This window comes from Falco rusticolus, chromosome 10, assembly GCF_015220075.1.
Source record: "Falco rusticolus isolate bFalRus1 chromosome 10, bFalRus1.pri, whole genome shotgun sequence".
NCBI classification, from domain to species: Eukaryota; Metazoa; Chordata; class Aves; order Falconiformes; family Falconidae; genus Falco; species Falco rusticolus.
The window spans coordinates 28,994,578-29,021,983 of NC_051196.1; positions in this window are offsets into that span (position 1 = coordinate 28,994,578).

The following is a 27,406-nucleotide window of genomic DNA, read 5'->3' on the forward strand; positions in this document are numbered from 1 at the left end:
GCTGCTCTGAAGATGCAGCTCCTGTCATTGCCAGCCTGGAACTGAAGGTTAACTGGCAGATGATGAAACAGAAATGTTGTCACTGACCTTTGCCTGCTAATGAGTACGCCAGTCCTGCCCAAATCCAGTGGTAGTTAGTGTTTCTCTTATTCTGGCCGCCTTCTAGATCCATTTGTACAAGGTGATGGTGCGTTTGTGCTCTCAGGCATTTGTTCAACCGCCTGCCCTACTGCTGGCCACCAGGGATATCCCTGGAAACCGATGGCAGTGCAGTGATCTGAGGTCTGATGTTAACACAAGGTACGGATAAAATTCCTGCTTGCACTGCAGGTGACTGGGATCTAGGCAAGAAAAGTTGCTGTAGCTGAAATTTTTTCATTCTTCTCTACTGCACTGGGCAGCTGTTTTGTCATTATTGGCAGTCTTAAAATCTTGGCTTTGTTTTCTGCCCTGTAATCTTGTGTTGATGTCCTTTACGTTCCCAAGCCCTCTGTTTAAAAGTGTTTCCATTTGATATGATTAATAGCTCTTGTGAGTGATCTCTATTAAGGACTCAAATCTCAATTTCAAATATTTTTGTGGCACTTCTGGTGGGCCTGGCTGGGATAAATTAAGCCTATTTTTCCCCTGATTGCTTCGTTGGATCTCTTTGTAACTTCACCTTGTATTCCTTTCTGTTCAATACTTTTCAAAGTACTGAGAGTTTAAAGAGGTACAATAAATCCCAGATCAGTTTTTAATGACCATGGTAAGCCTGCTTGTAATATGTCAGTAAGCTGAGCCTAAAAGCCAATGGGGAATAGGCCATTTCTGCCTTAGTAATTGCCTCCACAGAAAGATTTATAATGTCATTATCTGAATCTACAAGAAATAACTCATAGAGCTGAAATACCCTAAAAAAATATTACAATTCTCTTAAAATCTAGTCATTCATAAATGCTAAATCATAAAACTTTTTCCAAGATGTTTTATGTTAAAAATAAAACACAGTCAAAATATAAATGTACTTTTCTTAATCAGATTCTTCCTTCTTTATGTATCTGTTTTTCCTGCTGTAGTTTGGGCAGAGGAATGGTGCAGTGCACAGCCCAGATCTAGTGCTGCGCTGCTGAAAACACAGACGAGTGCTGAAAAACCACAAAGAGAAAAAGCATTCCCAGTCATTTTTCTTTATTTGTGTGTGATTCCAGGGGGGAAGAGGGTTAGTTAGCACTGCAATAAAATTAATTTTAACAATAAAAATCACTCCCCCCTTCTCCTTCCACCATTTCCCCATGAAAAGCCACACTAAATGTCCTGATAAATGTACTGCGGTACTGTTTTAAGCCATTCCAGCGAGCTTCTTTTGCCCTTAGCATTCCCCAATCAGAAGATATCATTCATTTCTTTCAAAAAGCAGGAAATGTACTCTTCAATTTGTCTGGTGTTTAATAAAGTGCTAGAATTACCATAGCTACCCTCATCTTCTGATGCTTTAATACACTGTGAGATTTATACTAATTTCAACCAGACTATATTCTTCAGTGTAGAAAGCTTGTACACTTAAAAGGGCACTGTCAGTGCTGCTTGCTTTTTTTTTTTTTTTTTTCCCAGTTGTGAGCTCCTGTAAGTGAGGACCCAATGTCTACTTCCCTGAAGATTTTTTTTAATTGTTTTACTTTTTTGAAAAATGTTTTTTGTCCTGGGTTCGTGTAAGCTGGATTGCTGCTTCTGAGTGGTTTTGCCATGGCTTTTTTAAAATTCATTTTTAATTCATTGTTTAAATAAATACTATTCACTGACATCTCTGGAGATGTATTATAATGCAGTTGCTTTAACTCAGTCGAGTGATTGCTAAAATCACTGGACAGTTTCTAGTCTGATACAGTCTGGTTCTTCTCTGAAGTTCAAATTAAACTTTTCCAGGGTCCAACATCTGCTCTTAGACTGTAAATTATAGAGACTAACACCCCCTTAAAGTGTGGCAGTTCTGTTACTAACTTGAATAAGTCCAGGTTTTCTTCCCGTGTCCCATACATTTCAGAATATAGACATATCTATAAGTAATAGATTATTACTCCTTTCTAGTGAGCATTATAAACTTTCAGGCTCTTTGCTTCAAAGAAATGAGCTCCCTGAAACAGAAATTATATCCCAGTTGGGGACTTTGGGCTTCATAATGTCACCTGAATCTAAGAGGTCTGTGAAAACAATACAGACACATTTATTTTCTGAATTTAAAAATTATTTATAAGCAAACAAACATGTGCTTCTGTCTCTGGATGTGTACATCCAATTCTTATCAATATTAGTGGGAACGTTTCTTAGCACAGAGGTCAAAGTACATTGTAATACACTTAGCATCTGTGAGCATCTACTGTGTATACCTTGTAGCTTTACTTTTAAATCTTTCTGTGATTTCTGAGGCAGCAATGTGTGCTCTTCAGCCCTGAGGTCTGTGAAGAAGTCAATGACAACTAAATGAAACTGGAATTTTGGAGTGATCTGTCTTAAGATGATGTGTTTAGGAATAAAAAAAAAAAAAAAAAGTCAGGTCTTCTATGAAAGCCCGTTTTCCTTAGGAGCTGCTGCGCACTGAGTACAGTCAGATTTATAATTTGAAGTAAACTTGATTCATTGTTAATCATTAGCTTTTAAACCTAATCTGGATTGAGATCAGAGCATAGCAACGAAAATAAAAATCCTTGCACTGAATCTAAAAGCCTGTGAAGAAATTGCAGTCGATGTAAGGTGACAGTCTGGACTGAGCCATCTGGGGCCACATCCTTAAACTGGAGGAGTACAAATTCGCTTTCATCAGGATTGTTGATAATAGGATTGTAGCAGAGAGAACCTGACCACAATGAAGGATGAAAGAACGGCAAAATATCCTTTTGCTCCCTCTGTTAGAAACTCATCCTGTAAGAACCAGGGTGAAATAATGAATTGGGTTGGGTTAGGATTAGTCTCTGGTTATTCACTTGGTGCCATGCTTCTTCACTATTGAACGTAGCAAATTTTTCCTGACAGGCTAACTAGGAATAATAAAAGGATAAAGGACTCTGGTGACATACTGAATGTTACAATTGTTATTCCTGTCCTCTGAATGTGGTTTACCTTTGGCACTGTCAGAGGTGAATATTCTTGGAGCCCAGGCATCCAAAAGATGAGCTGCACAGGATAAGTGTGCTCAGAGCTGCTGTCCTGCGATATCTGCCCATGGGAAGCCCGTTCAAGTTTATAAGACTTTGTGTGCAAAGTGTGGGGACTTGTCCCCTCGCAGGAGTTACTTGCATGTGTGTGTGTGTTACAAAAAAAAAAAAAAAAAAAAAGGAAAAGAGGAGGAATAGTTTTTGTGCTTATTCTTTCTCCTGTCATGATAATCATTAGTCAGTTAGCTGTTTCATCCTTGCTTTACATAGGGCACATTTTTCCATGAGAATCTTCAAAAACGATTAGCCGCTGTCATAGCGATGATGGTTGCAACTCTATATATGAACATGCCTGGGATCTGATTATTTGTAAGGTTGGATGAAAACATCTCCTGAGGTTGGACTGCTGGCTCAGTATAGTGGCAAGGGCGTAGGCATGAGGGCTCGTTTCTGTCTCGTGAGGGTAGATGTCATTCTGGACCATGTGTGAGCTTGTTTCTTCTGCAGTCAGCACTAGAATTTAGATACATATGTGATGCAGTTAATACCTTAAATCAAAACCTTTTCCTTCTTATGAAGTGTGCTGTACGACTCCTAAGCAGTAACCAGAGGACAGGATCTGCCTTGTATTACAGGCTATCGTGCTACTGATTTTTTTCTTTACTGCAATCCCCTTTTTTATCCAAGGAAGTAAGAGTTGCTAGCACAAGTCCTGCCTCAGAAGTGCCTGATGGTAAGGACTCTACCTTGCCTTAGCAGCATGTTCTTCAAATAAGAAATATGCTGTGGCTCCTCTAGGAGGTGCCCGGTCGTTATCCCATGTTACTTCCAAGAGAGTGGTGAGTTCACAGGGCCTCAGCACTCATGGTGCCTGTGCAAGAAGAATGCACAGTTCAAAACAGCTGATGAATGCTTCCATAGCGTTTAAGTAGAAACTTTCATTTTTTTCCAAAAATAAAAGGTCTTGAATTTAGTAAATTGCATCATGGTTCATGTTGTGAGGAAATGCCTTTGTGCAACTGGAGTAATTAATTACGGGTGAGAAGCATCATTATAAGACATCCTTGAGAAATGGAAAAAGGACCCAAATAACTAATAAACATACAGTCAATTCATTTCATGTTCCCTTGAAAACGATAGTTCTAGAAGGGAGGTAACTAAAACTAGGTGGTTTGTTGGAAACCTTTAAGCTAGGAAGGAATGCTGGAGAGGCAGACAGACCCTTACTGGGAAGAACAGACAACGTGCGTGTACTTAAATCCCTCTGCTGCTATGGGTCCTACACAGTTAAATAGTTTGCTGTTCTGCTTTCTTTGTCATCATATCATACAAAAATAAACATGCAAAAGTTTTAGGTGAATAGTTTAAGGTTAAATAACCTTTGAATTCTTTGGAAACCACAACTGTGTTCTGGGTACTTTAAGGACCTTATTTCTATCTGACTTCTAATTTTGCTTTTTTATTAAATTAACTTTCCACTCTCAAAACTGACTGCACCAAAAGAACTTGAGTTTGGATAAATTATTCTGATACTGGCCCATGTGTAATGTATGCTAATGAAATATAAGTGTATGGGTCAAAAGAGAAATATTTAATGGGGGTGTTTACCAGTTGGTGATGGCAACAGAGAGCTCAGAGTATACCAAGACAGAGTAGTTAGTGAATCTGTCATACACATAAATCAGGCACACTCCCTCTGCATTTCTAATTGTCTCCCTAAAAAGGTTTTAGTCAACCCCTTAAAATGATGATCACACAAATGCATTTTTATATCGCCTGTTTGCTTTTAGTTATGCAAATTTGTTCAAGAGAAACGATGTACTCAAAATGCTCTAAAATTTTTAAAACCTACAGATGTCTGGTGTGAGAGAATGTAAAAAAATAATAACAAAAAAAAAGTTAATGCTTTCCAGCCAGATATGGGAATGTACTGATCTGGGGTTCAGGGCTGGTTCCAGGTATAACTAAAAAAGGGCATTGGTCAGGAGAGTCACAGCAGTTGGGGAGAGTCACAGCAGTGACAGAGAGTCAACAGCAGTTGAGAGACAGTATTATGGTCTGTCTTTATGGTATTCTTCAGGCATCCCATTTCAACAGTGTCTTACTATGGAAGTGAATTAAGTTCAATTGAAGACTGCTTTCATCTCTGCAATGATTTTCTTTATAATTATTCAATTAATGATAATTGAAATGAACTTTCTGTTGTGCCTAGGTCACTTTTTAAAATGTAAATTAACCCTCTAAATAGCTTAGGTTTACCGATGGTGGCCAGAGCAATGATTAAACATCTTTGGAAAATTCGGACCTTCCTTCTGTGGGTAAACATTTTCTTTCCTGCTTGGATACTCAGCAAGCAGCCACCACCCTGGGGTGCTGATCCTAGTTTTGGCCTCAGACACAACACGAGCAACACTATGATTGAAAAATAAAAGACGGTTGCATGGTCTGTCACTGTTCAGGACATATATCTTGGAAGAAATCTTGTTAGGCTTGGAGACTTTAAGATTAGGCGTAAAGCTTTCAGTCAGGATCTTGCGTGTTTGACCTTCACACTTGTCTTTCACAGCTGTCACTACAGCAGATTCACAAGGATTAAACTGAGCACAGCCCTGGCTGTGCTGGAGGTGTGGCTAGGGGCAGGCTTCAGGAGACATCTCCGCTGCCTTCTCAATGTCACATTCGTGTCCACCAACCCAAGAGCATAGGGAGATGGATTTTTGCGTCAGTCTGAGCTTGCCTGTGTAGGCATACCTCTCTCCTTGATTGCAATATTTAGCATAGAAAGCCAAATTTCCCAGCGTATCTGGAGGCTTTCGTTACCTTCACTGTGCTGAGCTATGCTTTGGCTTGGAAAAGGCCTCAGTATCCCGGGCATCTTCCACAAGCACTAAATTAACACACGAATACTGAAGAAGGATGTAAAAATCAAAACTCTGAAGATGATACAGTGATTTTATAAAGTTCTGCATTGCCTTAAATCCACTACAGAGCTCCTGATCATGTCAGTGGGCACTATATGGCCTGTCGTTTGTCAGACCATTTAAATTCAGTGGCTTAGCACTTAGTCTTTTGGAAAACATCCTGCGCGGCTTGATTTACAGCACTGTAGAGCTGATTAAAAAGTCACTCATTAAAAAGGTATCTTTTATTATAATTGCTAAATATTTTTTGGTGTAGTTAGTAGGTTTCACCTTTAAAATGATGTATGTGTGCTGGCTTCTCTCCCAAGCTGTCGAGTCAGAGTCACTGGCTCCTAGATTTGTATTGAAGTGGCAGAGGCTTTGCAGTTTCACATGCTTTCTTTTCTCAAGCAGAGGAATATCAGCATATTCTCCTGGACAGAGTGGAATTTGGAAACCTGGCTTTCACTCCCAGGTACCAGTTTCCTCTCTGAACGGGGAGAAACTATGTAACTCCTCCTTTCCCTTTCACAATAGCTGGAATTGGACTTATCTGTCATAAAATGTTCTGAGAGTCCTTTATAAAAAAGCATTCCACAACTTCCAGCCAGTTGATGATCATACATAAAATCTAATTTACCAAACGCTGGGAAGGTTGTTTTCAAAGTAACGGGAGAGAAACGTTGATGTAATGGCATACATGCTCCTTGTTTCTGCGCCTGCATTCTGCAGCCATCTCAGAACCTTCTTTTCTTCCTTCTCATCAGTGTCGCTCAAAATGATGGTGGTTCTGTGCTGTCTTCTTCTGTTTACAGCTAGATTTGTGGAAGAAAGATAACTTTTAGTCCACGTTTTCTTCTTGGCTTTACATATGTCCCGATATCAAAGCTTTTAGGAACCCAAATCTTTGCCCAGAGGGTCTGCTTGGATGTGAGTGGCATCCTGCTCAGCGAGATACTGTGACGCTCGTTTTTAGACCCATACATCCTAAATATCAAAATCTACATTTTTCTGGTTTTCATTATCATCATCAAGTCTTTTCTGTGGCAGAGCGCTGAGCTTTAGCAGGGAAGAGGTTGAATTAAAATAAAACCCAACTTGGGGAGGTGGGGGTGGGAAATGGTTATTGCAGTGTCGTTGCCGCTGTGACTTGCTGGTTGTGCTACATGGATGGAGACAGAACAGGATGGGCAGGGAGGATCACAGGATGACCAAGCTCATTTGAAACAACAAATCCAGCCAGGACTATGCCAGGAAAACACGGCGAGCAGTTGGCTGATCCGTTACAGAGGTACCAGAGGAGCCATGCAGTGGTCTGCTCTGCAAGGTGTGGGTGCGGTCTGAGGGCTATCACGAGGAGAGGAAGCCAGTCCATCTGATAGGACTAAATCTGGGTTCCCAAAGTGGGTTTCATGTCAGGACACATCTCCAAAGAAGCAGTTCCATAGCTGAGCTGGCATTTTTAACTCATCCCAACTCTTGACTTGAAGTCTGCAGCCAGCCCTACACTATCATCTTCAGAGTAAGATACTGCTTTTCTAGCAGAACAAAAGAACCATTAATGACACCAATTAACCAGTGTAATTCTCATTTACACCTCTTTATTACCTTCCACACATAGTATGTGATACATTATACATCCCATTAATTGTTAACATACACGCAAGTCAAGATCTTTTATTATACTGGGTCATCTATCATTGATACAGAGATATAGATATTTTATAGCTGAGCCAACTAACACTACTGTAGAGCAGAATCTATAACCATTTTCACATCAAATCTGATTGTGTTATTAAGCCCTTTAGAAGTGCTTAGTATGTAATTTGGCCTTCTCCCAGAAGGTATTTTATAGAGGGGAACAAAAAAGTGGGATTTGGGGTAAACTGTATTCATTTTGTGTGTTTAAAAAAAAATATAAACATATATTTATTTTAACCATTTTAAGGCTAGAGGCGGAGTTCTTGTTCTGTCGCAGTGTAAATTCCACTTATCTAACAAGTATGGTAGTTCTCTTTTAAATTAACTGAAAACGTAGAGGAATTGGTGAAGGGGCAGTATTTAAGGGTAATCTAGGTGGGAATTCTTTTTCAAAGTGCCAATGATTTTGCATTTTCAAAGGATAGAAAAATCAAAAGTATAATGCAATAGGTATAAAATGCTTTGCTTATTCCTAGCAGAACTCCAGTTATTAATGGGCTACGTATTGCCCACAACTATTGACATTATTTACAATTCTGAAGCTTACTTTAGATAACCAGGTTGTATGGCAATTCTTGCATACTCTGATCTTAAATTTCAAGTGTAGTTTTTTTCCCTTCTTGCTTTGTAAGAGGCCTGCACAGCCAACAGAAAAATTGTTTGCTCTCTGGAGGAAACATGGAATTACATTCGCAGGCTGTGTTTCTATTTTCTAGCCCTGACCTCGGATTTGATTCCTGGTTTCTCTTAATATGCGTAGTTACACCTGGAAGCCTTGCACGCAGCATGGCTTGTCTTGGGTCTTGAAGCCCTTGTAGCCACTGCAGCAACCTGCTAGGCAGAGTGGGTAGAGGGACTTGTCAGTGCTGAGGAGGGGCTCTCTGCGCTGCTTCTTGCTACCTCCACTGCTGACCATCATGTCCCCACTGAGGCTAGAACCCAGCTGCCCAAATGCTCATCTTCCATCCCGTGATTCGGGAGCACTGACTGATTGGCACCATCTCGCAGCCAGGACTGATGTGCTGCTGCCAGTCTCCCAGGGAGCTGCAGCAAAGGGGCAGTCATGCAGAATGATTTTTGGAAGCAGCTACTAACAGTATCACTCTTCAGCTGAGCCTGAAGACTCAGTGGGTGAATGCTTTTCTTCTGCTTTGTTCCTGAGAAGCATCAGTTAACAGCACCCTTCCCAGATAGGAGTAGACCTGCTTCTTAGGAACCAAGTAGAAACAATTTTTTAGATTTAAGCTTGTGTCTGTGGTGAAAAGCTGCAATACCAGTTACCTACTCACGACTTAAAAAATCATGAGTACTGTTCTGCCAATGTCTGCAGCAGAGAGCTTAAAGATGATGGAGTTTAGCAAAGGAATGGTGCAGGCAGTAATTAAGCCGGCAGGTAACAAGAGCCAGAGCAACTGCCTCTGGTTGAGATGGGTGCCTCTGTGTATGCTCTTCCAGTGGTTAAAGGAAACCAAGCATCTTTTCTTAACCCCCAGAGAGGACAGAGCAGGTGTTTGGGCAGGTAGGTGTGTGACCTGCCTCACATTTCCTTTGGCGTGTCTGCCGATGGTTGCTGCTGCCAGCAGCAGGTCTGGGTGCGACAGCAGCGGGCTGGTAGGCTTGCTGGGCTGAACCCACAGCTTGAGCCTGGAGAAGACAGCCCCAGTGCTTTCAGGCACAGCAGTCAGAGGAGGAAGGGGAACCCACCACAGTGTTTCAGGACAGGCCTGCCCAGCTGTGCCTGGCAGCACCCGCCGGGGAGCGCATTTATTTAAATAAATGCTTGCTTAAGCCAGTGGAGTCTGCTAGTAATTTGGAACTTATATTTAGCCTTTCCTAAAGAGAATCTCTCCAAGTGATTTTGAAACTTAATTTCAGTGGTGTCTGTGCCGTGGTTCCTTTATGTCTTGCTTCTGAGTAGTGGAACAAAGACAAGGACTGAGTCCATCCATGGCCATGGGCTGATGCAGCCGCAGAAGCAGACCTCAGTCCCCTTTCTGTGGCAGCTCTGGGCACTGGGCAAAGCTCATCGGCACCCAGTCACCTACAAAGCAGAGCTGTAAAAGCGCTCTGCCTGGTACGTGCATTGCCCGTTTGCTCACATGCAAGTTTACTGCATAATAATATATAAAGAAAAGCATCTGTGCATCTGCTATGCTGACTTGTACTTTTAGTACTGTATTTCTGCTTTAGGCATAATTCACAGAATCTGGTGCTTGGGAAGTGTAGGACCTGAGAAATACTGCAGTCCACTTCTGCTGTTGGAAATGTCTGGGTAATTTCTCATGGAGCGCTTTGTCCCGGGTCCCGGCCCGGCGAACAGGGCACGGGCAGCCTCGTGTCCACCTTACGCAGGCTGCACCCATGGCTTCGCTTGGGTCCGGTACGACCAGAGTACAACGGGCCCTAGAAAACTGCTTCACACTATTCTAAATCCAGCTTCCATTATCTATATTCCTTAATTAGAGCAAATGAATACTAATTATTCATGGCTAGTATTTTATCAAAATGAATGGCAGCAGCATTTGGAGACTTTGCCCATTAGACTTATGTCTATTATATACAAAATGTTGATATATGCACTTCGTGTGTGCTATTCTGGTGTACATTTAGAACAGAAGTGATCTGAGGCTAATGTGGTGTCAGTAAACAATTAAATACCATTGAACGAGCAGCTGATGGCCCTAGATAGGGAACGTAATGTTAGAGGGAGAAGGAGTTTTGCATTAGCATAGCCCCTACAATAAATACGTGCTAAACCATAGTTCACAGAAACTTACTATTTTAATAACTCCCCACAATGCTGCTAGTTTTCATTGTTTTCATTTTCTATGACTGGATTTTATTTCTAGTCAACACTTATTATTTAATTAATTGATACCATCACCTGACAACTGGTGCAGTCCCTGACTCTGCCGGAAGTAGGAATGAAAAAAATGCTGCTATCATGCACAGGGAATAAGAGTATAAGACAAATATTCATTCCTGCCTTGCATATCAGTATGCACTGATCCATTTCACCTTTGATTATTAGTGTTTTCATAGTTAAACCTATCATAAAAATAGGTTTTCAGGTAAAAATTCTACACAAAAGAAATTTTCTGTAATGATCTGGGCTGCAAGAGATTTTCCTCAAAAAATTATGATGTGTTTTCTAATCATACCTTGTACTACGTCTGGGCTTTTTGGGTGACTTCAGACCACTATTGGTAAATTCTTGATAATTTTGTAATCTCCAGTTAAAGAAAGAAGAAACTAAGCTGTAGATAAGTTTCTCCAGTTATCCTGGCTCTGTGCTAAGATACATGAGAGCCTCGGAGTGGCTTGTGTGAGTTAAGACTGAAGAGCAGAACTCTTATGTTGAAATCACAGTTTAATATTCTTTAACCACAAGGCAGAATGCCCTGATGAAAAAAACCTAAAAATCCCTTTAAGGTTCTTTTAGGAAAGTATTTAACACTTTTAGAAAATCTAATTTCCTTTTCTGTGATGTTGGTTGGGTGCAATATCATTTTTAGAAGGGATATTAAGGTTCTAAGACAGAAGAATATTCCTAGGGAGACCTTGGCAAATGCCTAAATCAGTAAGATGATTAACCATCAGATTTTTAGCAGGCTATTGATTGAACAACAAAAATAAGAAAAAAAAAATCACCTGATTGCATGTAAGTTTAGATATTATTCAAGTTTGCTCAAGGCTTGTTCAGACTCTCATAAAACGATTTTTGTATGCTACAGGCTGTGGAGTGTAACAGTTGCAATGTGAAATTCATATAGGGACATGAAGCAAATTACAGAATATTAAAATGGAGAAGGAATATAATGATGATAGATATGTGTGTGCTATGTGTACATACCTTCCTCCTTAAAAAGGCATGCATAAATGTTTCTGTAGATTCTATTGAAAACAATAATTATTATAGTTATGCTGAAAGTGGGAATACAATACTAAAAGAATGAGTATTGCTTTTGGAAAAACGTATATTTCGTGGAGTTAAGAGTTAATGTGCATAGTGGAATAACAAGGGGTTTAGGGGTTTATTTTAGTTTGCCTTTATTTCCTTTTTCTTTCTTTATCACAAGGACTAAATTTCTCCTGGCTAGACCCACTCTTTCTTTAGCAAGGAAGTGGTAAAGATCATCTTAATTTGTGATGCTGTTTTTTGGGCTGGTAGAGTTCACAGCAACACTAATTTTAATTCCAAATATTAATCCTAAAGTTTCCATTATTCCCAGTTATACCTATTAAGCTGCTCACAATTTTTCCTTTTCTTTACACCTTTCTATAGGAAATAATTGTAAGACACATCTTACCCTTCTTCTCTTAACTGTCCCTTGGCTGCACTTGCCATGTGCTCAAAAATTTTTTTACGTACTTTCATTTTGTCCTTACCTGTGAGACACGTTGATTGCTGTTGTGCAGATTCTCCCTGGTATGTCAGCACTGGGCTGATGCTGAGCTGCTCAGAGCTGCCCTGTGTTGCACAGCTGAGCCGTCAGCGTCTGGTCTTTGTCTCTGTTCATGTAACCATCTCAGTGTCTTCTGGCCTCTTTACTGATTTATATTGTAAACCTGCATCTAACTTGCTTAACTTCAGCTCCCTTCTGCGGTTAACCATGTCCTATCTTTTCATTATTTTATATCTTATTTTACAATTTTTCTAGTTTAAAATTTAGAGCATTTGTTGTCGTGAATTAAAAGACAATGACACCAAACCATAATTTACTGGTAAATGTAGCATAAATAAAAAAGCTTAAAATTCCAGATTAAATTATTCATTCCAGTTTCTTGCTTGGCTCTAGTCTCTAGAAAGCACAGACACACCAACAGCTCTGAACGCTGTTCCCAGAAGGACTGACTGCAGAAGTAACACACTTCCCAGAAGGACTGGGCACAGAAGTAGCATCCTTTTATTCCCACTTACTTGCTTTTAATCATTTCTGTATTTTAGGGATGGAGGTTGTAAAGAGCACGTAGTAAATCCTTGCTGAGCTGAAAATACCAGGACTTGCAGTCTCTGTGTCCTCTGTCCTAACCAAAGAGCAGCTGCTGCAGCTCTGGGAGGAACACGGATTTGACCCGTTGGTCCCCCTTACATCCCCATCTCCCATGTAGTGGAGAGGTCAGACTGCCAGAGTGGAAGCTGTGAAAGAGACTGAGTTTCTGGTGTTTGCTAACAGTTCGCTAATCATGCATTTTAATAACAGAATGTGAGATGGGGGAAGGTGCTGAAGGCTCTGCTGCTCCCCTGAGCCAGGGAGGGTCTGCGGCCAGGCAGGCTGCTGGCTTCACTGAAACAAGGCGGGCTGGGCAGCCCAGAACCTCCAGAAACCCAGTATGCTCAAGCTTTTTGAATAAGATCCATCATACTTGCTTTGCCTCTGTGTTTTTGTTTTTTTTTTTTTCTTCTGAGCAATCTTCTACAGATTTCTGATTGATTGTGAAGAGTTGAACCCCTTTAAACTAAAGCAAGCAATAAAGCTTACGTTACTATTACATTAGTATATATTGAGTCTATTAGCAGCCTTTTTTATTTCTGCATATTTCTAATATCAACCCAGGCCACATTCAGTGGTATTTATTTTAAAAAAAACCTTCTATGCCCATTGATAGTTATATAGGAGTCAGGATTAGCTCCTCTTAAAATGTGTAATGGCTCTGCAAAGAGGGGAATGGGTTGGGAATGTGTCATTTGAGATTTTGATAAAAACCTAATGGGAAACTGGTTCGTGAGCCAACTCGAATGAGCTAGAAATGTAATATGAACAAAGATCAGCAAAGCTCCTCAGGTTGCCCAGAAGTATTAAGTGTTTCATTTGTGAAATCCCCAAAGTCTGCCAATACTTGAAAGCTTGGCATGATGCAGAAGGTGCACTTGCGAAGACAGGGTTAGCACAGATGGGAGCCAAGGAACTGAGAACGTTTTTTGTCCCCATCTGATGAATCTTAAGGCTCCATTTTTTCAGGTGGATTCCAAAATAACATAGCAGGTGGTATATTTAAGGACTTCAAAGCAAACTTGCAGTTTTGCTGAAGAAAGGTGATAAAATTCCAGAAGGGGCCTGCCTTTGCAGCAAGATCTTTAAGCCACGTTTTATATCCTGAGAAGATCATTAACCAGAGCGACAATATCTGGTTCCTGCGGATGTTGTGATTCACAGTGCAGAGTGCAAAGAAACTTCTGTTGCGTGCGCTTCTTGAGCTGTACCCAGCCCGCTGCAAGCTATGCGTTAGCTGGGAAACAAGGCAACTGCGAGCAGCCCAGAGTCAGCTCTCCATTAGTTAAACTGAAAATAACAGGAAGAAATGTAGGTTGAAAATGAACACGTGTTTAAAAAAGGCAATGTGATGATTATTTAGCAAACAAAAAAAATGCATGGATTTGATATGAGTGTTACCACTGTATTGGAAAGAAATACTTGCCCCACCCCCTCAATCAACTGATGGCAGTTTTTGATAGCTGGAACCCTAGATTTTCAGACTATTTTGTGTAGGTGAGGTTTTTTTATGTGAGAGAACCCCTGAAGTCTGATAGAAACCTTTTAAGTAAATCTCACAAAGCTCTAATCTCTCAAAAGCTCCCATGTTCTTATCCTCTGTTCTTATTTAATTTTTAATAAGAACAATTCCATGCAGCTCTAAAGCATGGCTCAATTAAGAAATATTCCTACCAGGCATCTTTGAAATCTTGGGAGGTTTTTCTTTTTTTCTCTTTTGGTGGTTTTTTTTTTTTCTGTTTACCCCTACAAATCTCAATTTTGGTTGGCTGGAGTTTAGAGAAGGAGTTTCTCTTTAATTGCAGGCTTCACTTCACACTGTTATTTACAAGTAGACCAAATAACTTTCAAAGTCTTATGTTCTGTGCTCGAAGGAGACCATCGAACACATTGATGCTGTATTCTGAAGTTACAAAAAGGATTTTTGATCTAATTCCCTAGACATTATCTGTCCAAAAAGTATCTCTAGGCCATGAGAAGTAATTAAAAAAAAAAAAAAAAAAAGTTGGAATCAAAATTTCAAACCCAGGTATTTTATAGTAATCAAACTTAACTGCTTCATGAGTCACTTTTATTTTTATAGTGTAAGGCACTCTTTTTGCTGCTCTGGTTAAGCTTGTATCAGCATTTCCATTGCAAAATGCTGCTTTCAGGGGTTTATAACTTAGCTGCAAAAATTTACTCTGAGTTTAAGATGGCATTATGACCTGACTGGAAAATCATGTTTGTATAAAATACGTGTCTGCCAATATGCGTAAAATTTTTGGAATCTTATTTTGGGCTTTTAAAGCAGATTGCAATGGTAGTGTCTCATCAGAATATGCATTGTTAATGATGAGAGAAATAAACTGTGCCTGAAGCTATCTCACACAATGGTTGTGGCAGGTTTCATTTTCTGGTCCAGTGTTTACTGAAGTCACCCTGACTTCTCCCAGTTGGAATGGAAAGAGATCTAAGACAGAGACACTCATCTATTTGTGGACTTCCTTACTTTTCTTTTCCTCAGCGTCCACACAGAATAGATGATACGATGTTATAATAGACCTCATTTTGGATGGCTATCGACTCCTTGAACTTACATCATTTATAGCTTTTTCATTGTAATTGGATTGGCAGAATTCTATATAAATAATTGTGTTCTGCCTATTAAAAGGGGTGGTGAACTTTCAATGTGATGCAGAGTCTGTCTTCACTTCCTACGTTTGGATAGAGTTGAGATGGGTTGTTACTTTCTGTGCAGCTGACGGTTTCAATGGTTACGTGTCAGTGCTGACCTGATGTCTATAAAATGCCTTGATGTGTTATCCAGAGCATGAAAAATATAAAAGAACATATGTATTTACCTGTTGCAGAGCAGTTCTGCTCCATAAAAAGGAAGTAATACACTTTTTACAGTTTTCTAGAAATATTTTCTACTTAAAGAAGTGGCTAACAGGCCTTTTTTAGGGGAGGGGAAAGTCTGGATGGTGTTTTCTGCCCTAAAATTCACAAAATTCAGAGATTAATGACTTGTCAATCTCTGGTTTGTGGTGCAGGGGTGTCTTCTCTACTTCTTCGGGAGGCTGTGGGCACCAGTGAGCGCTCTGAAATGCTCGGCTTTTGCTACTCTCTGCCACGCTATTTCACTCAGTCTTTGGTCATGTGTCCTGTCTTTGTCACTTTCTCATTCTTTTTTGGGTTTGAAATCTTGAAGGTAAATGGCGAAATGCCACAAACCGTGGAGATTTGATTTTCTGCGTTCCATTTTGTTGTGTGCTTATGTCTTAATGGTAAGCAGCTACATGTATTATCTTCCCAGGCCCCTGCGTTCTGTAGTATGGACTTTGCTAAGCTGTACTTTTGGGATCAGATCTTTCCATTTGTGCAAAACTTCTGAAGACAACGGCCAGCTACTATCAGGTGTGGCCACCACCTTTTATTCATTACAAAGAACATAAATTTGATGTCTGTCACACTCACTTAGGCATCTAAAGGAAAAATGAGAAAAGCTAAGAAGGCACATAAATAGAGAATGCTTTATAGCGCTCTGAGTGGGAGGAATTAATGAGTCACTGATGCTGATAATCTGGGTACCCCGTCATCACCCCTCAGTATGCCTCAAAGACATCTCAGCTGAAAAGGAAGCTTGCCAGGGGCTCTGGGAGCACAGAGATGGAGGGGGGTAAAATGCCAAAAAGGGAGGAATTGGGAACAATATCGTCAGAGAGAGCAAAAAGTTGTGATTCAAAGAAGCGAACTCTGTTATCTTCATGGATACCCCCAGCCTGTCATCCCAATAAATTTTTTTAAGAGGAATGCTTTTTGCAGTTTGGAGATTTGGGGTGATTCTTGCCCTGGTGCTGTCCTGCTTTCCCACACCCACCCACCCACCCTTAGCTCTGCAGACCTGCAGCGACCAGCGCTGTAGTGGGCTGGGGGTCTCTTGGAGACACCCATCACTTTTACTGTGTGAATCAACCCGCTGGAAAGATCTGATCCCTGGTGACACTGACAGATTTGAAGCTCTTCTGCAATAACTACATGGTGGCTTGGTGATTTTTATGGGGTTTGGATTTTCTTGTCTTTTGGTTTTTTTGCAATCAGATTGATTTAACACAACAGAGGGTTGACTGTCTTGGGGATACAGAAAAAGCTCGTGCAGGAGAGGTCTGTGACAGGCCATCTCATTGCAAACCATTTAGTTGTTAAGGACCAATGCCAAAGCATTAGCCTAGCTGAGAATGAGGAAAAATCATCAAACTGACAAAACTACTTCTAACTAGGACAGGAAAAAGAACACAGACAATCAGATCTACTCTGGCAAGTTTGAAAAAGGCTGAATCTCTCACAAAAGGGAGAGAAACCAGAAAACAACACTTCTGGAAAGTTTTAAGAAAGTAGGCAGACTTTTTTTTTTTTCTTCCCTCTCACCAGGGATTTAGGTACTGTAGGTGTGTGTACAGCTTATTAGTTTGAAATCTTTTTTCTCCTAAATACTTAGTTTCTACTGTTTAACCACTGTTATTCTTCTAAGAATGGTGCCTAAGAATCATGCTCCACTTGCCAAAATCTCCTGAAAAGAAGAAACTTAAGTTAGGTTTGCCAAGAACAGTTGATTCATAGTGTGTTGTAGCCCAAGACCAGTCCAGTCATGGAACAGTTGTGAAATCTCATCCTCTCTGAAGCAGCAGTAGCCTAAATTCATACTGTGTTTGCAGTCTGTGGTGATGATTTATATCTTACAGGTACCCCAGCTCCTTAGCCTCAGTTGTGGCTTGTGTTTGTGTTGCCAAACTTGTGCAGGGCACCAAACAGTAACAGGTCCCTCTTCATGATTAAGCTTGAGCTGAATTTTCAGTAGTGATCCAGTAGTTGTATTTGACTTATTATTGGTTTTAAAAATTTGATAAAATTTAACTCCTACCGCACCAGTAGTAATAAACATCACAAGGACTGAAAATGGTTCAGACGTATTTGCAATTTAAAAAAACCCAAACAAACAAAACCCCAAAACCTTCCAGTTCCACAGTACTGCAGAGCACCCCGTCTAGTTTGCTTGCTTTAAAGAGATATTTATTGCACCAGGAAAAGGAGCCAAAAGCCTTTCTGTCATTAGTGAATAATGCCATATGACTCCCTTGTGGCACAAGTGCCAGATTATGCAATGCAGGATAGTTATTGTCTCTAAATATAGCATTGTTTGGTATAGAAGTGTCTTTGGAATAACAAATTTTCTCTTATGGACGTTAATATTACACTTTAATAAGGCCAAAATAACTGCAACAAATCTCAGATTTAGCTAAAGGGCATCCATTGTAAATTCTAGTTTGTTACTCTTACTTTCATAACTCACTGGAACAGTCCACTTGGTGACCCTGATTTACTTATCCTTGTCTTATTAGAAGTAGCACAAATACGCTGTAGTATTTTGCTCTGAAGTGGCAAACCCCCATACTTAGCACCGTGTAAAACGTTCCCATTGTTTAATACTTTCTGTCAGACTACCACATTCCTCCTGCAGAATGGAAACAGCACCTACAGCTAGTGGGCTGCAAATTACTGAACAGTTCATCACTCAAGACTCTCCAGCATATGATAGTATTGCAAATATTTATATTAGCAGTTTTTGTGCTTGACTGTAAAGATTAGAGATCTTACAGGGAGTACTGAAGGAATTACAGCTCCGAGGCATGGAGGGGACCACAGAGGATGGATCTGTCCTGTAAAAATCCAAGCTTTGGTTTTTTTCCAGGGAAAGAAAAAGTCTTTCCAGTTATGAAAGTCTCCATGCCTTGTAGTGAAAACAGTGAGAGCATTGCTCTGCAATTCACAATTCTGTTGGAGGGTGATAGTGTTTGCTTGCTAGTTGGAGCAGTGAAAGGTGTCCTTGACTCAAACTGAGGGAATTTTAGTGAGGAAGTAAAGGCATCTTTTGTTCTTGGTGTTTTGTGCTTTTTTTTGCTGGGTTGTTTGGGTTTTTTTTTTGGTTTTGGTGGTTTTTTTTTTGAATACAGGCAGCATAGTACTAACATCATCCACTATTGTCAGCACAAATATGAACTCTCATTTTCATCGGGAGGTAACCTACTTTTAAAAGAGCACCTTGAATGCTGAATTTTATATTACCTAGAGAAAATCACGGAGAAAGAGAAGCTCATCTGCTCTTTCAGTCATGTGGGGAGTGGTTATATTTGATACAGAGAGGACAAGGGGACTATGGCCAACTCTGGAGAGGGGATGATGCTTGTCCTGTGTTTGTGTGACAAAAGAACTGCATGTATTTATCACAACCCTTTTCTGGGCTGTATGAAATGTATGGATTCCTGCCTCCTTGCTAACTGTCCATGTTCTAAGACCCTCCTGTCTTAGGCTAAAAGCGCTGTAGCGGGGGCAGTTCAGTGAAGCTTTATCGGTGACTAGCTGGCTAAACAGGAGAGTGTCTCGGTGCAGAAACCGGGGCTGCCTGGCCACTGTCGCATCCTGCTCCTCAGCACCGACTGCAACACCCAGGTTCAAGAGAAATTCTAAAGATTTCTTTGCTTGGTTTTCCAAGCTGTAAGATGCAAAAGACATGGAATTACAAAGCTGACGTGAAGCCTTTTTTAGGAAGGAATCACACAAATGGCATCTGCATTTAGGTAACACCCTCTGTTAGTGATGAAAACCTGTGTCCCCGTTGAGCAGCCTGTCTCTTAAATGATGCTGGTAAGCCTGGCAGGTGCGTGCATATTCAGTCACGTGCTGGGATTGCTGGTGCCCACGTGAGACACTCATGTGGCTGAATAGGACCGTGCTGGGAAAAAAAAAAATAATGGAGGTCTGAAAACAACCTCTTTTCCTTCAGATACTCAAACCTTTATCTTATGAGATCTAAGCAGCAATTTGCAAATGTGAAGTTTTATGCCTGCAGAATTAATGCTAGATGGAAACTTGGTTCAAATGGCACATTATGACCATTATCTTGTAGTCTATGAAACGCCTGTGTCTGAAAGGGAAGAATACAGGCAGCTGGCAGAGTCTCTGTGTAATTACTGTTTTGTACCTGGCTTGATTGTGAAGCAGACTGTGCTTGGTTCTTTACTGGGATGCTCCAGGCTGGACGGGTGTGTGAGGAGTGAGAAGTCTTTGCTGCCTGCAAATCTAAAGCTCCCTTTGAATCTTGGATTTTTTACTTTATGCTCCAGCTTACTTCTGATAGCCATTCATGAGTCATTCATTAGTGCATATAACAGTTATCAGATGCTACAGGAGCATGAAAAATTTCCACTCTAATAAACACTATCGTAACTGTCACCTCTTTATGATGTGCAGAAGGATATGTGCACAGGATTGCCAGCTTTTCATCTGCATAAAGTCTGACACCCTTCTCCAGGGATCTCAGTTTTTCATAAAACTGTCCTCCCCACGAGTTAGCTCAGTACAGTTAAGACAGGTACAGTGTCCCACAAGAACCTGATGGTCTGCTGATCACTGCAAAGAGAAACCGTCGGATCAAGGTTAACATGCTACTTGTGAGTCCTGCTCTTTAAACTGATCGAACAAAATGATCTGTTAATAGCATAGGATTTCTGATGTTAGGCTTTTTTTCCTGATGTTGAAACAGAGAATATACCATCTTTGAGACCAGATGCAGGCAACATTCATGAAAAATGCAAGCACTTATGGAATGGGGTTTTAAAGCGAGGTTTTTAAGAGCTGGTTCATCAGATGAGAAGTTTCCTAAAATTAGGGACTGACCATTATAAGAGGCAGCAAAAGGATTTCCAGAGAAAATGTGAAAAATATGGATACAACCACATGTGGAAATGCCGCTACAGCATTTGTGCAGGCACAAATTTGTGGATAAAGGAGAGAGGTTTGTCCACAGTGGGAGGACAGGAAAATAATCATCTTAAAATATCTTACAACATCTTAACCTCCTGTTAAACCTTCCCTGCTAGAGAAGTGCAAACTGCAGTAGACTGAGTAGCCAAAACAAAGATCTTTTGAGTCCAATGTGATTACGTGGTCTGTAGATAAAGCTAGCTCACGGTCTCCTCTATGTAGAAATATAAAACATCTCTGGAAAAACTGTCTTCAGCTTTATCAGCACAAAAGCCTGCTCATACTTTGTTGGACTCGTATTTAGCTATGAAAGCAAATAACAGGACCTGTAGTCACCTTCATGTAAATTGTAAAACCAGGTGTAAGCTTGTTAACGTGTGTGCGCAGTGTAATGTAGCAGCAGAATTTAGTAGAAAACACATACAAGTATGCAGGTTACATGTTAAGGCCGAGTTGAAAAGAACCCTAGAATATAATTTCAATCGACTTTAATTTGTGTGAGGCTTGAAGAAAACTTGACATCTGATAGATAGATCCTGCTTTTTATATTGCTTTTTGCATCTGGAAGACATAAAATTAGCAGGTGAAAATACTAATGCTCACTGCCAACATCTCAAAACTTTGAGCGATTGCTTTTTTGAAATAAAACTGTAACCGTTCCCTGGGGGGGGTGTCCATACCCATATGCCCTGTTTCTGCAGCACAGGATTTTGGGAGACCTTCACAGGGCATCTCAGTAAACAGCATGACCCAGCTGAAAATACTAGTTGGTTGAAAAACTCACTTCCAAAATACTTATCCATGGTTTACGGTAGAACTAGGAAGATATATTTAAGTGGGTTTCTGTAGGTCTACTGATATTTCATTAAAGATCTGTGTGATGGACCAGAGAGAGTGCTTATTACCATTCCAAATGACACAAACTGAGAAGGGTTGTGATTATGTTGGAAGACGGGATTAGAATGCAAAGTGGTATGAACAGGGGAAATAACCTGAAGAAAAGGATGCAGTTCAAGAAAGACAAATTCAAGGTCCTGTGCCTCAGCAAGAATAATCAGCTGAGGGGAAAAAAGAAGATAGGGAAACCAGTGCTTAGCAGGTTTGGCAAGTCAGTCCATTGAACGTGGGCGTGAGTCACCAGTGCTGTTCTGAGGCAAGCAACTGGAATAGATGGAGACCACCGTGACCTTCAAGACATGGGAAATTCCCCCTGTTCTGTCCAGTGTTGCTCAGCTACATCTGTTTTGGGGTACTGCAGTTTGTGCAATGTGGAAAGCAGCTTCAAGAGTCCAAAAAAGTGCTCAGGGAGAAAGACTTAGAAATCTAGAGGGTGGAGAAAGATGAAATAAATTAGGGTGTTTTTGCCAGGAATCCATCATCTGTGTGGTCCTTTTTCAGCAGGCCTGCTTGCTGTTCCTCTCCCTCTGTTCCTGCCCACCCCCACTTTCCCCTTCCCTTTTCCACAAAGTTGATGGTTTGCCACAGGGAAGGCTGGAGTTTGTTCCTGGTGAAGAAAAAGTTTACAAAAAAGAGAGGGGAAATGATGCTCGGTAGCCGCCCCCAAGAGTGCATTTTTGTAACATAAGAGAAGCCGTTGGTTCTGCTTTGTGTGCATCATATGGTTTGTTTCCGTTGGCAGTGCTACTTTCCAAGTCCTCTTACCAGCTGAAGTTTGGCTCTAGAACTGGATTTTAATATAATAGCTGGTAATTTTATGACCTACAATAACATTCGTAATTGCACACATTAAAAGGAAGGCAACCTCATCTCATGCTTCTAGGTTTTAGAAGGGCATTAGAGAGCAATAATCTTCCTGTTAAGGCCATTAGGTTCTCGTGCTGAGGTTCACAGCAGAGGTCCGGGCAGTGCCCTGGCTGCAGGGCAGGTGGCTGAGCATCGCGTACAGCACCGCTGCCCTCAACTGCCCTCGGCCGCAGCTCAGGCTTCCTCAGCCAAAGCTGGCGTGATGGATTTTACTCCTGTGAATTCACCCAGCTGCTTTTGAACCCTTCCAGAGCATTTTCTGCCTATATCTACTAAAGGCAGCAGATGCCTTTCTCTTCTTGCCAGAATGAGCTTGAAGGACTGATGATACGGTATAATAAGTTGTAAGGGTCTGGATTAGCGTGTACAGAAGAGCATGCATCCTATTAGATAACCGTATTTCATGACCTGTACGCTGCAAAATCAGGGGCAACTACGAGTTATTTTAAGTTCTAATTTAGTGTTCCAAATGAATATGAAACTATTTTGGAACATCAATACATTTTTTAATTTAAACAAATCTAATTATATTAAATTAAAGATTTATTTATCTAACTTGCTAACGTTAAATGCTTAAATATTTTAGATGTCCGAGATAAACATAATAAAATGACTCTATTTAATCTACAAATTAATCCAAAAAAAATAATTGCATTTTAATTACATTGATAATGATCAAGCCCAAGTATGATTGGCATATTCCTTCCCTGAGACAGCCAAAAGGCAGAGAGAAGCACACACTGTGGGCCAGATCCGGTTTATTCTTTACACCACTGGAGATTTTGAATAATTCTGTTAAGTTTTGTACATGCATTTCTAATTTATACTAATCTAACTGAGCAGAATATGGCCTTGTACTTGAAACTAGTCCAGCACATTCCTACGCTGAAGATGACTCCAATAATGAAAATCTGTCTTGCAAATGACTCATTGTAAAAAGACTGTGCTGAAGATGTTGAAAATCAGGATGATGCATGTGAAAATGAAATTAATCAATATGAAGATGAGGATCAGCAGTCTATCACAGCAGAGCTGTTTGATAATAATGAAACTGAGGAAACAGGCACTGCTAGGGAAACACATGAAATTGCAAGAAATGTCAGTGATAATAATGAATTAGTAGCTATTTCCAGAAACAGAAGAGGCTGAGTTTGTAGACAATGAAAGGTGTGCTAGGAAGTTGTGATTCTTTTAACAGTCCCAGATTTTGGGAAAACTTGGTCACGTGAAGACGTTCACAAAACCAAACACGATTATTTCATCTGTTTGTATTTACTCCAACTGTGCATTCAAGTAATTGTCAGGTTGGGTAATTTCTTATGCAAATGAATCTTTGAGAACGTTCAGCAGACAAATCAACCCCAGGTACAGTAGTGGGATACCGCATGTGCAAATTGGCTTGTTCTGTCATGCCTCTCTCTTTGTCCCAGGACTTACAAGAAAAAAAATGTTTTACCAAAGCTAGGTACTGAATTTGGTGTTATGGAAGGTTGGGAGAGTGTTCCTCCTAGCTCTGGGGTTAAAGCAAAGGTAAGTGTTATCAGTCATCCAGCCTTCCAATGGGTTTGTGCCTTTACAGAGAGGTGCAGTGGTGGCTATTTACTTACCTGTTGCTGTAACTTCTGAACACACAGCTGCTTTCATAGACTCTTCTTTCCTCTGTGTTTCCTACTGCACACGCTTTTTGTGGCATTTCTCAGAAGTTTTATCACACTGGTGCTGGCTGATAGCTTGGTTTGGATTCTGGCTTGCAAATAAAGCAGGAGTTTTGACCTTATCACCATTTGATATATGCATATTTAAGTTACTGCTTCTTTTGGTGTGGTAATGCCATAACCAAAGTGAAGAGAGATAAGAGACCCCGGTGTCCTGGGCGGTTCTTTGCAATGGGACACCCTAACTTTGGGGTTCACCCCTTTGCATTTTGAAACATTAAATTTCCAGTTTGCTGATTATTGGGACACTGTAAAATTTAACCACCTCATAGTGGTTTTATTAACTGATGTTCCTTTGCTCAATTTGCAAATCATTAGGGATTACAATCTATGGGTCTTGGGGCCACAACTTGAAAATTACTTTAGGACAATGGAAGAGAGAAGAGAGACTGACGCATCCAAGACTGACACCTCATTTTAATACCTCTTTACCAGTTTAGAGAACTTTTGCATTTGTTCTGTTTTATTGGTGTGATTACCTACTGATGGACACATGGCAAAGGCTCCTTGGAGGCCTGGGATAGATGCTTTTTTAATGCACTGTATAAATATATATCACAGTGAGCACAGAGAAGTGATTAGTGGCAGAGATCAGGCAGCATTGAATTAAATTTGATTCCAAATGAGATTCATTTGTAAACCTGAAAGAAGGGGGGGGAAACAGATTCAAAGGGATTTTGTAAATATAAATCCCAGAAAGGAGTAACCTAAAGCACCAGTCAATGTTCCAGTTCTCCTCCACAGCAAACACATCATTTTCTGTCTTGTCTTTTCTGTCTTTCTGAAATTAAGTATACAAAATGAGTTTAATTAATGCTGAATCTGAGGTAACGGACAGAAAAGAGCAGCTCAGACCTGATTTAAAGACAGATGCAGCAGAAAACAAGTATTTGGTGGATGGCAAAGCAGTGGGCAATAAAAGGCTCCGTGGTCTGTTCTGCATCTGAAGCTGCAACTCCTATAACTCCATTACTGCAGCACCCAAGCCCCTCCCTGTGCTTAGTCTGTGCTTTTGCATTTGATTTCTGAGGGTGGGAAGGAAAGCCCCGATGTTTCCATTTTAGAGCTGTGGAACAGAAAGGGACAAAGAAGCTAAGAGCTGGGGTTTTCAGTCATATAAGCATCTACTGACACAGATTGCATAGGTGTAAAGAAACATGTACTGTACCAAAATTTTGGAGTAATGTCCAGATCCCCCTTCTGATAAGTAGTTTCCTTGTATCTGGGAGAAGTAAATGCATTAGACTGGAAGCCAAAATACCCTATTCAGTAGTAAACTAGGAAAAATCTGAGGAGAAGCTAGCTGTTAGAAGGCATTGAGAAGTCTCTCATTTTCAGTCTCCTTAGAAATGAAGGAGAGGTCTCATTCCTCTTGAAATCACAGCCTGCAGCGATGTCCTGAACGTGCCCATGCCATGCAAGCTGCACTCCCTGACTCGGTAGTGCAGAGGCACAGTTGTAAGAGGTTATGCTCGGGACAGAAGAGGGTAAAAGGATCTATTTCCCACAGTGCCTGAAAAAGAAAACCCCATGCACTTTCGGTTACCTAGAGCGACCTATGATTAGCTTACATAGTAGTGTCTGTTGTGTAGAGGGGAACCTGGATTTGAGGATTACTAGGTGAGACTGAGGACATGGGCTCAGCTTTCCTAGTGTTCATGGAGCAGGCTTTCTGCAGAAGAGGAAATCTAGTTTTGGTACCCCATAGGGCTAATCTTAAATCTAGCTGCAGCTGAGACACGCAGACACAGACACACACACACACACACAAAAAAATGCTGAAGGATCTCTGACATGAGACAGTCAGAAGCTTATTGAATGTTTTTACATCTACACATATGGAATATTCAGGGTGTCCACGTGCCCAGTACAGTGTAATCCATAGACACTATCCTGAGAAATGCAGCATCCTTAGGGAACACCAACAGATGCATCAATATGTAACCATAAGAGCAATTATAATTTACCCATCAACACGCAGATGTTTTATCGGATTCTTACTGGACACACAAATGTAAGTATACTGCTCCCTGCTCGTACTGAGAAATGGTCACTAGGTGTGCTCCTCATGCTGCTGTCTTGGTTTCTCCTGCCTTTTAAAGGGCTTTGAAAGATTTCTGTAATGGTTTCAAAAATCGCCAAAGTGACTTTGAAGCTCAAGTTTCATTGCCTTTCATTGATGTTTTTTGGAAACTTTTTAGCTGTTACTGAACGTAATTTATGCTCGCTTTAAGGTGCATTTGCACTGCCAAAGACGTGTAAGATAGCCATAGCTCAAATGAGACTCATCCCCTAAATTGTCAACTTCTACTTAGACTTAATGGTGCCTGTAAAACTGCTGACCATCTCGAGTCCCCTTTAAAAATCCCATGTTAGGAACCCATATATGATGATTATTCTTGCATGTAAGAGCTTCCGTAAATTTCTATAGATGGGTCTTGTAATAACTGGCTTGGGCTTGTCTCATCTTCTCATCTTTGTGTCTCTGCATTTGAGAGAGTTCTTAAAACAAAAAATCAAAAGGTACTCCTGCCTATGTAATTTTAATAGAGTAAATATCTCTGTATTTTGATTTCTTAAATTCCTTTTAACTGGAGAGAAAAAAAACGTTTATGAAATCAGGCCTTGGAAAATACTTTCCTCCTTGAGGTCAAAAAAAAAAATCCACTATTGTAAATTATTTTGGCTTCATGCTTCTTTAAATCTTCTCCAACTTTTTCTTCCTTTGTTCTTTATCCAATACCACAAAAATGTAATAACAGCAAAAGTAGACAATACATATTAGACAACCTGGATAATATTTAAGCATATGCTGAAGTGTTTTTGTAGTGGGCTTAAGTGCTATGCTGTAGTGTATATGGCTTTTTCAGCTTGTTGGATGAAAGCTGTTTTCTGAAGTTGTAAGGACAGCGGAGACCTTAAAGCAAAATAGAATTTTTCACTGTGTGACTTTTTTCTCTCGTTGTTAATAGTGTCCTCTTAAATTCTTTAAAGTAAATAACAAAAAGCCCTAATAGCTATTGAGTTTCTAGGAAAAGGTCGTATGTTTCTTTAAGGAAAAATTAGACGTATCGCTTATGGTTTAGTAAAGACATAATATTTTACATCATTGTATTTAAATTATTTTTATATACTTCCAGTGGGAAAATGTGTTCAGTAAAACCCAAATGTTCAACAAGCGTGTGGCCGCTTGATCCTATTTATGGGGAACAAAGAACAAAACCTGTTTCTAACAACAGCTAAATCTCTGTTTTGACGTGGGATTTTTTTAAACATCATTCTCATTTTGTTTTGAACTTGCCACTGTTTGAAAATTCATCTTTAAATTCTATTTTAAAATTAAACTTTTGCACACAAAACCCCCCTGCCTTTTAACCTGATTTTTTTAGTGTATGTGT